Genomic DNA, 12382 nt, shown 5'->3' on the forward strand with positions numbered 1-12382 from the left:
CTCCCTAATACCATATTGCAGGACAAACTTTCAATTACTAGATTAAACATCTATCCATTTCTTAATAAATGATTAACATTTTTAAATAGCCTAAGTGTCCAAATAATATTCACAAATAATTCACAATAAAACATGATTTTTAAATCTCATTTACATTAATTTATAGGCCAAATGGAAGGAACTTAGTGTTTAATTGCAGTAAATTACAGTCCATTTAAATCAGCTTTCTAGAGGGATCCTGTGAACGCGCTGGTTTAGAACGTTCACATTGCGGTAGATTTGTGCCCTCAAATGCCCAGAAAAATACTGCGGGATATAATGGGGCCCAAATGAGCTTCTCGCAACATTAAACTTTGTATAAAGGGATCTTAAGAAGCCCTTTTTAATGTAAAAATAAACAGCCTACCTCCTATTGTCCCCTGTATGAGATCCGGCCCGTTGCCGGCGGTCGCGGGTTTAGAGGTTAATTTTTAAACTACTATAACAATTAGATAAAGCCCTTAAAAGTAATAATAGCTAAAGCGACGGAATCTTCCAGCGATTTTTCGTTAATAATGAACTAGGCTGAACATCCTCGATTTGAACAGCCTAGGGGAAATAGCGTTTTAAACCCACCCCCCGCTAAACGGCGCCAAAATCACGCACACCCGCAGCGACAGATTTTCAGCGACGCTTCAGGTACGTTTTGCAACATACCTAAATAATACATTTTATTTATGGGCGCCTTTCAAGAGTCTCAAGGACACCTTACAAAAATTTAGCAAGTAGAGGAAAAACATGTAAGTGGAATGAAATAAATAGTAGACATGACTAGTACACAAAGTAAAGACACACTCTTCCCCCTCTCTCCTCTCCCCCCCACCCCTCCCCCCACATTCTTCCACCTCTCTCCCCTACCCCATCTCCCCCTCCCTCCACACTCTTCCCCCTCTCTCCTCAACCCCATCTCCCCCCACACCTCTCCCCCCCCACTCCCACTACCCCTCCCACCCTCCACACTCTCCCTTTCCTCCCCCACCCCTCTCCCTCTCCCTCCACTCTTCCCCTACCCCATCCCTCCCTCCACACTCTTCCCCCTCTCTCCCCTACCCCATCTCTCCCTCTCCCTCACCCCTCCCTCTCCCCCACCCCTCCCTCTCCCCTACCCCTCCACACTCTTCCCTCCCCTCTTCCACACCCCTCCCTCTCCCCTACCCCTCCACACTCTTCTCCCTCTCTCCCCCTACCCCTCCCTCCCTCCTCCCTCTCCCCCTCTCCCTCCACACTCTTCCCCTCTCTCCCCCACCCCTCTCCCTCTCTGTTTTTTTATTTATTCTTTTTGTACACTCTGTCTGTAACAAATGGACAACTTTGCACCTTGTTATGTCTTGAAAACTAAATAAAAAGATTTCGATTAAAAAAACCCTCTACCCCCTCCCTATCTACACCCCTACTCCTACTATCTCTCTCCCCTCCTCCACTCTCTCCTCCCCCCCATCTCCCACCTCCCCTACTCTCTCCCCCCCCCCCCCCCACCCCGGCAACTGTATAACGCTCGCTGCTCCACCACAACCGGGCGGCACGACTGTATTATGCTCGATCCCGGGCGGCCCCATTGTCGACGATCGCTCCACCCCGGCAACTGTATAACGCTCGCTCCCCCACCACAACCTCGCGGCACGACTGTATTACACTCGATCCCGGGCGGCCCCATTGTCGATGCTCGATCCACCCTCCACCCCGGCAACGGTATAACGCTCGCTCCCCCACCACAACCGCGCGGCCCGACTGTATTACACTCGATTCCGGGCGGCCCAGTCGCTCCACCACCCCCACCCCCACCCCGGCAGCTGTATAACGCTCGCTCCCGCACCACAAACGGGCGGCCCGACTGTATTACACTCGATCCTGGGCGGCCCCATTGTCGATGCTCCACCCCCACCCCCACCCCGGCAGCTGTATAACGCTCGCTCCCCCACCACAACCGGGCGGCCTGACTATATTATGCTCGATCCCGGGCGGCCCAACTTGGGACTTGGTTTCTCCACAAGTTTTTAATCTGTTTGTTTTGAGAATCTATTTATTTTTGATGATTGCATTTCATTATTTCCATTTACACCATTTTTTGCAAAAGGTCAATATCAACGCTTTTCTTTTTTTTTGGACGTTTTTCTTCAATGTTTATTAAGAATTAAATTAAATAATAATAATAATCAATGAATAAATAATGATACTTGGCTTCTGGGTCGAAGCTAGTTGAAGGTGGTTGCCGGAGGTTGCAGGTGGTTGCCGGAGGTTGCAGGTGGTTGCCGGAGGTTGCAGGTGATTGCAGGTGGTTGCCAGAGGTTGCAGGTGGTTGCCGGAGGTTGCCGGAGGTTGCCGCAGGTTGCAGGTGGTTGCCAGAGGTTGAAGGTGGTTGCAGGAGGTTGCAGGTGGTTGCAGGAGGTTGCAGGTGGTTGCCAGAGGTTGAAGGTGGTTGCAGGAGGTTGCAGGTGGTTGCCAGAGGTTGAAGGTGGTTGCAGGAGGTTGCAGGTATTTGCCAGAGGTTGACGGTGGTTGCAGCAGGTTGCAGGTGGTTGCAGGAGGTTGCAGGTGGTTGCCGGAGGTTGCAGGTGTCACAGTTACACTTCCATGAAAACACTGTGTTTCAATATTTATTAATATTTATTAAGAATTAAATTAAAAAATATTAATAAATGAATAAATAATGATAATTGGCTTCTGGGAATTGTAAATTGTCGCTAGTATTTAGGACGGGGGGGCCGAAGGGCCTGTTTCCAGGCTGTATCACTGTTGCACTAATGCTAGCAATGTTGCAAAATGTTGAGATTTTAAAACTCAAGTCAACAATTTATCCCATCAGGTAAAGCATAAAAAGAAGTTTAATTTGACACCTAATTCACTTTCATATCTTCAGTATTAAAAAAGTTATGGCCATTTTCATACTCGCAAATTAGCATCTTGTTCCCTATTGCTTTTAGAAACATAGACATAGAAACATAGATAATAGGTGCAGGAGTGGAGGCCATTCGGCCCTTCGAGCCTGCACCATTCGCCATTCAATATGATCACGGCTGATCATCCAACTCAGTATCCTGTACCTGCCTTCTCTCCATACCCCCTGATCCCTTTAGCGACAAGGGCCACATCTAACTCCCTCTTAAATATAGCCAACGAACTGTGGCCTCAACTACCTTCTGTGGCAGAGAATTCCACAGATTCACCACTCTTTGTGTGGGAAAAAAAGTTTTTCTCATCTCGGTCCTTAAAGATTTCCCCATTATCCTCTCCTCTCCTCTTCGACTCTCCCCTCCCCTCTCCTTCCCTCCCCTCTCCTCTCCTCTCCTCCCCTCTCATCTCTCCTCTCCTCCCCTCCCTCTCCTCCCCTCTCCTCCCCTCCTCCACTCTCCTCCTCTCCTCCCCTCCCATCCCCATCCCCTCCCCTCTCCTCTCCTAACATGGAAATTAGGTGCAGGAGTAGAGGCTATTCGGCCCTTCCAGCCAGCACAGCCATTCAATATGATCATGGCTGATCATCCCACTCAGTATCCTGTACCTGCCTTCTCTCCATACTCCCTGATCCCTTTAACCACAAGGGCCACATCGAACTTACCATCTGGTTTGGGAATTGCTTTGCCCAGGACAAGAAGGCTCTGCAGAGAGTAGTGCGTTCGGCCGAACAAACGCACTATGGGAACTTCACTTGCCCCCCTTGCAGGAACTATACATCAGGAGGTGCAACTCCAGAGCCAATAAAATCATGTGAGACCCCCCCCCCAGCAATGGACTGTTCCAGCTGCTACGGTCAGGCAAACGCCTCCGTTGCCATGCGGTGCGAACGGAGAAGTTGAGAAGGAGTTTCTTCCCAGAGGCCATTCGGACTGTAAACTCCTATCTCACCAGGGACTAACTCTACTGAACGTTTTTCCTTCCAATATTTAATATGTAAAAGAATATGTGTGTGTTTATGATTGTGTTTATAGTTTGTTTGGTTGTTTGTCTTTTTGTACAAAGTCCGTGAGCATCGCCACTTCTCATTTCACTGCACATCTCGTATGTGTATGTGACAAATAGACTTGACTTGACTTGACTTGAATTCCCTCTTCAATATAGCCAATGAACTGTGGCCTCAACTACCTTCTGTGGCAGAGAATTCCACAGATTCACCACTCTCTGTGTGTGAAAATAAATGTTTTTCTCATTTCATCTCAGTCCTAAAAGACTTCCCCCTTATCCTTAAACTGTGACCCCTTGTTCTGGACTTCCCCAACATCGGGAACAATCTTCCTGCATCTAGCCTGTCCAACCCCTTAAGAATTTTGTACGTTTCTATAAGATCCCCCCTCAATCCTCTAAATTCTAGCGAGTACAAGCCAAGTCTATCCAGTCTTTCTTCATATGAAAGTCCTGACATCCCAGGAATCAGTCTGGTGAACCTTCTCTGTACTCCCTCTATGGCAAGAATGTCTTTCCTCAGATTAGGAGACCAAAACTGTACGCAATACTCCAGGTGTGGTCTCACCAAGACCCTGTACAACTGCAGTAGAACCTCCCTGCTCCTATACTCAAATCCTCTATGGCAAGAATGTCTTTCCTCAGATTAGGAGACCAAAACTGTACGCAATACTCCAGGTGGGGGGGGGTGGGGGGGGGGGGTCGGTGCGGGGGGTTGATGGGCGCCGACAATTGAGAGGGTGAAGTGTCAACAGCTGGAGGCCGTGAACGAGCGAGCATCGATAGCTGGCGCCGCCCGGGAGCGAGTGTATTTCAGTTGGCGCCGCCCGGGAGCGAGTGTATTACAGTTGTGGGGCCCGGGAGCGAGTGTATTACGGTTGTGGGGGGCCCGGGAGCGAGTGTATTACGGTTGTGGGGGGGCCGGGAGCGAGTATATTACAGTTGTGGGGCCCGGGAGCGAGTGTATTACAGTTGTGGGGCCCGGGAGCGAGTGTAATACAGTTGTGGGGGCCCGGGAGCGAGTGTATTACAGTTGTGGGGCCCGGGAGCGAGTGTATTACAGTTGTGGGGCCCGGGAGCGAGTGTAATACAGTTGTGGGGCCCGGGAGCGAGTGTATTACAGTTGTGGGGCCCGGGAGCGAGTGTATTACAGTTGTGGGGCCCGGGAGCGAGTGTAATACAGTTGTGGGGCCCGGGAGCGAGTGTATTACAGTTGTGGGGCCCGGGAGCGAGTGTATTACAGTTGTGGGGCCCGGGAGCGAGCACCTTGTGGCTGCGCGCGCATGCTTGGGGAGGCGGGGCCCCGCGCGCTGCCTCTTCCCGCCAAGTCGAGCGGCCGTTGGGAACGCGCACGCGCGGGGGTCGATTGTTGGCGCCAATTTGAAGGGCGGCCTCGACACCGTCATGGTGTTGGTCCACTACATCTACAGCTCACTGTTCTGCTGTAAATTATCTGTCTTGCTTCACCTTCCCCAATAACACAGAAAGGTGAGGACATATTATTGTTTTATGTCCATATTATTCTGTCCTCAATATGGTGGTTTCTGTTTGGGGAGAGGAGATGGGGGGGGAGGAGGAGAAGTGGAGGAGGGGAGAGGAAAAGGGAGGGAGATGAGAAGGGGGAAAGGAGAAGGGAACGTGTAAAGAGAAGGGGGAGGGGAGAGAGGAGATGGGGGCAGAGTAGGAGGGGGGTAGATAGGGAGGGGGTAGATAGGGAGGGGGTAAAGCGCGTCTCCGTTGCTCTGTATCTGTATCTTTGACTATAATCACCATCACTGGTTGTCACAAAGGTATCCTACACCCACTAGGGACAATGTTTACATTCACCAAGCCAATTAACCTACAAACCTGTACGACTTTGGAATGTGGGAGGAAACCGGAGATCTGGGAGAAAACCCGCGCATGTCACGGGGAGAACGTGCAAACTCCGTACAGACAGCGCCCGTAGTCGGGATCGAACCCGGGTCTCCGGCGATGCATTTTGCTGTAAGGCAGCAACTCTACCTGTTGTACGCGCCACCGTGAATCCCCGGGGAGAGTGGCGCCGTTTGTCAACCGGGTCTCCGCTCATCAGTGAAGGGGTTCCTGCAGCCGCAGCTGCCCGGTGACGCCCCGAGTTTATGCATCACCGGGCAGAGAGGGGTCTGCCGTGGGGAGCAGCAGAATGAGGCCAGTCGGCCCATCTAGTCTACTCCGCCATTCAATCATGGTTAGACACAAAAAGCTGGAGTAACTCAGCGGGACAGGCAGCATCTCTGGAGACTAGGAATGGGTGACGTTTCGGGTCGAGACCCTTCTTCAGTCTGGTTACGGTTAAGGGAAACGAGAGATATAGACGATGATTTTTTTCTTAGACTCAATCACGGCTGATCTATGTCTCCCTCTCAACCCCATTCCCCTGCCTTCTCCCCATAACCCTGACACCCGTACGAATGAAGAATCTGTCAATCTCCGCCTTAAAAATACCTAATGGCAGCCGTCTGCGGCAATGAATCCCACAGATTCACCACCCTCCAGCTCAAGAAATTCCTCATCATCTCCATTCTAGAGGTACATCCTTTAATTCTGCGGCTAGACTAGTGGTCCTAGACTCTCCCACTGGTGGAAACATCCTCTCCACATTCACTCTGTCCAAGCCTTTCACTATTTGATGGGGCGTGGAGGGTGCAGAGAGGGTTCGTGAGGATGGGGACGGGGTTTGTAGGGTGCAGAGAGGGTTTGGGAGAGAGGGGAGAGGATGCAGAGAGGGTTCGGAAGGGATGTGGAGAGTGCACAGGGTTTGGGAGAGGGTGGGATGTGGAGGACGCAGAGAGGGTTCAGTAGGGTGGGGATTGGGTGTGGAGGGTGAAGTGAGGGTTCTGGTGGGTAAGGATGGGGTGTGAAGAGAGGGTTCAGTAGGGTCGGGATTGGGTGTGTAGGTGAAGAGAGGGTTCAGGAGGGCGAGGATTGGGTGTGAGTGAAGAGAGGGTTCAGGAGGGTGAGGATGGGGTTCGGGAGGGTGAGGAGAGGGTGCAGGATGGGTAGGAGAGGGTTTTTCAGGAGGGTTGCAGGGAGGTGAGGAGGGGTCAGGAGGGAGGTGTGGAGGGTGAGTAGAGGGTTCTTCAGGAAAGGTGAGGATGGAAGTGGGGAGGTTGTCGAGAGGGTCGGCAGGGTGGGGAAGGGTGTGTGGTGACCAGCATGGTGCCAGATGGGTGACTGTGAAATGTGAGACCATCCTCGCCAGCAGACAATGAAGCAGCATGCTGTATTGTGTGAATGTTTTTGTACTATTATCACAATGAAATGGTGCCTTGCTACAGGCAGCAACACGAGTATTAGAAACATTTATGACATAAATAAGGAATAATATTGCATCAAGTTTCATCAGACTGGCGTTGCCTTGTGTAGCGAGACCGATGCTCAGCCTCTGTTACTTTAATGTTTAGATGACTGAGGGGTGACCTGAATGAAATGTCCATAGATTGGATGTATGCCGGGTGGTATGTTATGCTGCATGTAAGAATATAATTGTTCCATTGTACATGTGAGAATTTAACACTCTTGATTCCTGGTTATTCCCCTGAGTGAAGAGTCCAGATCTAGGGGTCAGAATCTGTGACTGGGGTGGTGGTCGGTGTGTTTCTGGGGTGGCTTGTTTCTGACTCTGAGGAACGGTGGAACAATGCAGGGATGCCCAGCTCCACCCAGTGTAAATGTGCTTGGGGTTCCTGTCTTCATCACTGTGTCTACCAGTGGTACCTCCATCCCCCAGCTACCGTTGGTCATTCGCGGTTTCAATACATTGAGGACAGAGGAAGCCAATAATTTGACCCACAGTGTCTTTGCCGGTTGTGCAAGAGTTCATCGGCCAGATCCCACCTTCTGGTAACCAGTCTTCAAGCACACATTTTAGTGTATACGTTTCTTCACAGGTAATTTTGGCTGAGTTCCAGATCTGTACTGATCCTGTGGTGGGAGAAACGTTTCACCAGGTCTACAATCTTTCAGCTAATTCCTGTATCACCGTGCTACCCTGTATTCGACCGAATTACTCAGGGAAAGTGGTCCTCCCCCTTTCGTCCCTCATCTCATTACTCTATACAGCTCAATTGATGCTCTCGTGAAATTTAGCCTTTCCAATAATTTATCAAACTTCCAAATACAGTTAATAATTTCCAAACTTATTCCAATTAACCACCTAACAGCCGGTGACTTTGCCAATGTTAACCTTTCTTGGAATTAGAAATGTGTGGTAAATGTTTGAGTTGTGTTTACGTGTCGGAACAGCATTTGTTTTATTTGAGCAGAAGTTGTGAGCAGCCAATTCCACCCATGACATGTGACATGTTCTGTTGGTGGAGAGAGTTCACCATTTGGACTCATCGTTATTTTAAAGTAAAGGTGGTGTGCAACCTAAATGGGAACTTGAGGTTGTGTTTTCCGGTTTGAGTTTAGACCTGCAGCATCTGTGGGTTTGAGTTTAGACCTGCAGCATCTGTGGGTTTGATATTAGACCTGCAGCATCTGTGGGTTTGATATTAGACCTGCAGCATCTGTGGGTTTGATATTAGACCTGCAGCATCTGTGGGTTTGATATTAGACCTGCAGCATCTGTGGGTTTGAGTTTAGACCTGAAGCATCTGTGGGTTTGATATTAGACCTGCAGCACCTGTGGGTTTGAGTTTAGACCTGCAGCATCTGTGGGTTTGAGTTTAGACCTGCAGCATCTGTGGGTTTGAGTTTAGACCTGCAGCATCTGTGGGTTTGAGTTTAGACCTGCAGCATCTGTGGGTTTGAGTTTAGACCTGCAGCATCTGTGGGTTTGAGTTTAGACCTGCAGCATCTGTGGGTTTGAGTTTAGACCTGCAGCATCTGTGGGTTTGAGTTTAGACCTGCAGCATCTGTGTGTTTGATATTAGACCAGCAGCATCTGTGGGTTTGATATTAGACCTGCAGCATCTGTGGGTTTGATATTAGACCTGCAGCATCTGTGGGTTTGAGTTTAGACCTGCAGCATCTGTGGGTTTGAGTTTAGACCTGCAGCATCTGTGGGTTTGTTTAATTTCCTTCCTGCCATGATGACGCAGTGCGCATGTGCACAGGCTGGCAAGTCACCGGATGGGCGTCGCTTCCTTCCTGCCGACCGACCTGTTGCAGCGGCGGGGGAAGAGAGAAGAGAAGAGAAGAGAGGGAGTCCACGGGCTGGGGGAGCGGGAAGAGGAGAGGAGAGGGACTCCACTGTCCAGGCCGCTGTGGGGAGCGGGTCCCACCGCGGTGTCTGAGCGGGCGGGGAGACTCAGGGCCGGGGAGCGAGGACAGCAGATTGACATCCATCCATCCATCGGTGAGTATTTTGTCCGCCGCTCCCCAGTGGACGGCTCTAATCTTGGGGAGAGACTTGGGTTAAATTCCCCATTGAATGTGATTTGTTCTTGTCTGTCTGCAACACATTGAATTTATTGTTGTGAGTAAATGTGTCCCAGTGATAGTTTGAAGCAGAAAAGTCATGTTCCACAACAGCTGCTGTGTTTTGTCATTGGATGTGTTTGTGTAGATGCTGCAAATCACACAGACTTCTATAAAGTTGGAAATAACAGTTGATGTGGTGAATGAGCTGAGCAGTCTGGTGGAGTCAAAGCAAATGTCCCAGTTTGTTTTACACTTACTAAATGGCTCAATGTTCAGGGAACTGTTTCATAATGAAACCGACAGCTTGTTATTTCCAGTTTCAGATATTTTTGCTGATAAACGTCCTCAACTGCCAGAGTAAAGGCCTTTCTGAGCCTTCTGTAAGGGGAGTTGCACATTTGTTTCACCCTGTGGTCACAGATAAGACTAGTTCTGGTGCTAGTTGATCACTGCGCAAACAGTTCATCAGTTGTTATCGGGCGCAGGTCTGAGTGAGTAGAGTGGTGATTACATTTTAAAGTGGGTCTTTTTCACCAAGTTGAGAAGATCTACTTGCTCAATCCCCTTTTTAAATGACTTAACATCGGGAGCAGCACGTGTGTTGGGTGGTAACATTCCATTCCCTTATCGTCCTTGGGTAATGGGAATATTGGTAGCAAGGTTTATTAAAATTTAGCCAGTTGAAGATGTAGGGACCATTATTTTGTCTTGTTTCATGGCAGTTGGTGCTCTGGGATGACGGGAGATTTGATGGCGTGATTTTGTGAATCTCCTTGTAAATTGCAATGAGTCTTAGCCAGATTCTGCGGCTCTCTAGGTATCCCATCCGAGAGACGTCAGCATATTATTCATGCCTGATTCATGCTTGATTAGTCATTACATACAAAGCGGGCTGCTCGGCGTTGTACTTTCTCCAGGGTGATGTTGCAGTTGTTGAAAGGATCCCATACGGCTCCACAATACACTAATTTGAGCCTGACAAAGGACTTGTAGGCATTCTCTTTGACGGATGTACAACATGCATGAACATTTATTTTGAGTAGGCCGAGGGACAGTGCTCCCAGGATGATAGTAAAAGGAAAGGATACTTTGAGGATTTCAGATTTGCAACACAGAATGCGTTTTGTACATGTCAGTTCTCATTTCATTATTCAAATGAGTTGGGACTATTGGGTATGTGAGTGGAAATATGAAAGTTGCACAAATCTATTGACCACAGTAGGATGACGTGTGACTTTCACAACCGTTTTTTTGGGCATGTAATTTATTTTTAAATATTGCTATTCCAGAAGATCTGAATGAAAAAGAGAAATAGGCTGGAAACACTCAGCAGTTTGAGCAGCATTTGATTACAGTCCCAGTTCTGATAATGGATCATCTAACATTGCTCTTCCATTGTTTTCTGCATTCAACATTGTAATCAATAAAGTAAATACACATACCCAAACTCCACAAACCTGACTGTCCCGGTAGACCCATTGTCTCTGCCTGTTCGTGCCCCACCTAACTCATTTCCACATACCTTGACTCCATCCTATTCCCCTTGGTTAAATCCCTCCCTACCTATTTTCAAGACACCTCAGACACTCTCCGTCGTCTCCGCGCATTCCATTCTCTAGGCCCTCACCCCCTCATCTTCACCATGGACGTCCAGTCACTCTACACCTCCATCCCCCACCAGGATGTTCTCAAAGCCCTCCGGTTCTTCCTCGACCAGAGAAGCAACCTATACCCGGCCACTGGCACTCTCCTCCGCCTAGCGGAGCTGGTCCTTACCCTCAATAACTTCACGTCCCATTTCCTCCAAATACAAGGCGTAGCTATGGGCACACGCATGGGCCCCAGCTATGCCTGCCTCTTTGTCGGTTACGACGAGCAATCCTTGTTCAATACGTACCAGGGCCCCATCCCGACCTCTACCTCAGCTACATCGACGACTGCTTTTGTGCCACCTCCTGCACCCACACACAACTGACTGACTTCATCCACTTCACCACTAACTTCCATCCGGCACTCAAATACACCTGGACCATTTCCGACACTTCCCTACCATTCCTTGACCTCACTATCTCCATTGCAGGTGATAGACTTCTGACTGACATCCACTATAAACCTACTGACTCCCATGGCTATCTGGACTAAACTTCTTCCCACCCTGCTTCCTGTAAGGACTCCATCCCCTACTCCCAATTCCTCCGTCTACGCCGCATCTGCTCCCAGGATGATGCGTTCCACTCCAGGGCATCTGAATTGTCCTCATTCTTCAGGGAACGGGGGTTCCCCTCCTCCACCATAGATGAGGCTCGCACCAGGGTGTCTTCCATACCCCGCAACACTGTTCTCTCTCCCCATCCCCCCCACTCGCAACAAGGGCAGAGTCCCCCTAGTCCTCACCTTTCACCCCACCAGCCGTCACATACAACAAGTAATCCTCCGTCAGTTTCGCCACCTCAACGTGACCCCACACTCGCCACATCTTCCCATCTCCCCCCATGTCTGCCTTCCGCAAAGACCACTCCCTCCGCAACTCCCTAGTCAATTCTTCCCTTCCCTCTCGTAACAACCCCTCCCCGGGTACTTTCCCTTGCAACCGCAAGAGATGCAACACTTGTCCATTTACCTCCCCCCTCGACTCCATTCAAGGACCCAAGCAGTCGTTCCAGATGCGACAGAGGTTTACCTGCATCTCCTCCAACCTCATCTATTGCATCCGCTGCTCTAGATGTCAGCTGATCTACATCGGTGAGACCAAGCTTAGGCTTGACGATCGTTTCGCCGAACACCTCCGCTCGGTCCGCAATAACCAACCTGACCTCCCGGTGGCACAGCACTTCAACTCCCCCTCCCACTCCGTATCCGACCTCTCTGTCCTGGGTCTCCTCCATGGCCAGAGCGAGCAACACCGGAAATTGGAGGAACAGCACCTCATATTCCACTTGGAGAGTCTTCATCCTGGGGGCATGAACATTGAATTCTCCCAATTTTGTTAGTCCTTGCTGTCACCTCCCCTTTATCAGCCCTCCTGCTCTCCTCCCATCCCCCAGCCTTCGGGCTCCTCCTC

At 49.8% G+C, this 12382-nt stretch overlaps 1 protein-coding gene across 1 annotated transcript in view; it reads left to right on the forward strand.

Moving 5' to 3' along the window:
- The window catches only part of LOC116969229 (NACHT, LRR and PYD domains-containing protein 3-like), a 256184-nt gene that overhangs the window by 209606 nt on the left and 34196 nt on the right, over positions 1 to 12382 (forward strand). The gene's annotated exons all lie outside the window — the stretch shown is intronic.

This window comes from Amblyraja radiata, unplaced genomic scaffold (genome assembly GCF_010909765.2).
Source record: "Amblyraja radiata isolate CabotCenter1 unplaced genomic scaffold, sAmbRad1.1.pri S131, whole genome shotgun sequence".
NCBI classification, from domain to species: domain Eukaryota; kingdom Metazoa; phylum Chordata; class Chondrichthyes; order Rajiformes; family Rajidae; genus Amblyraja; species Amblyraja radiata.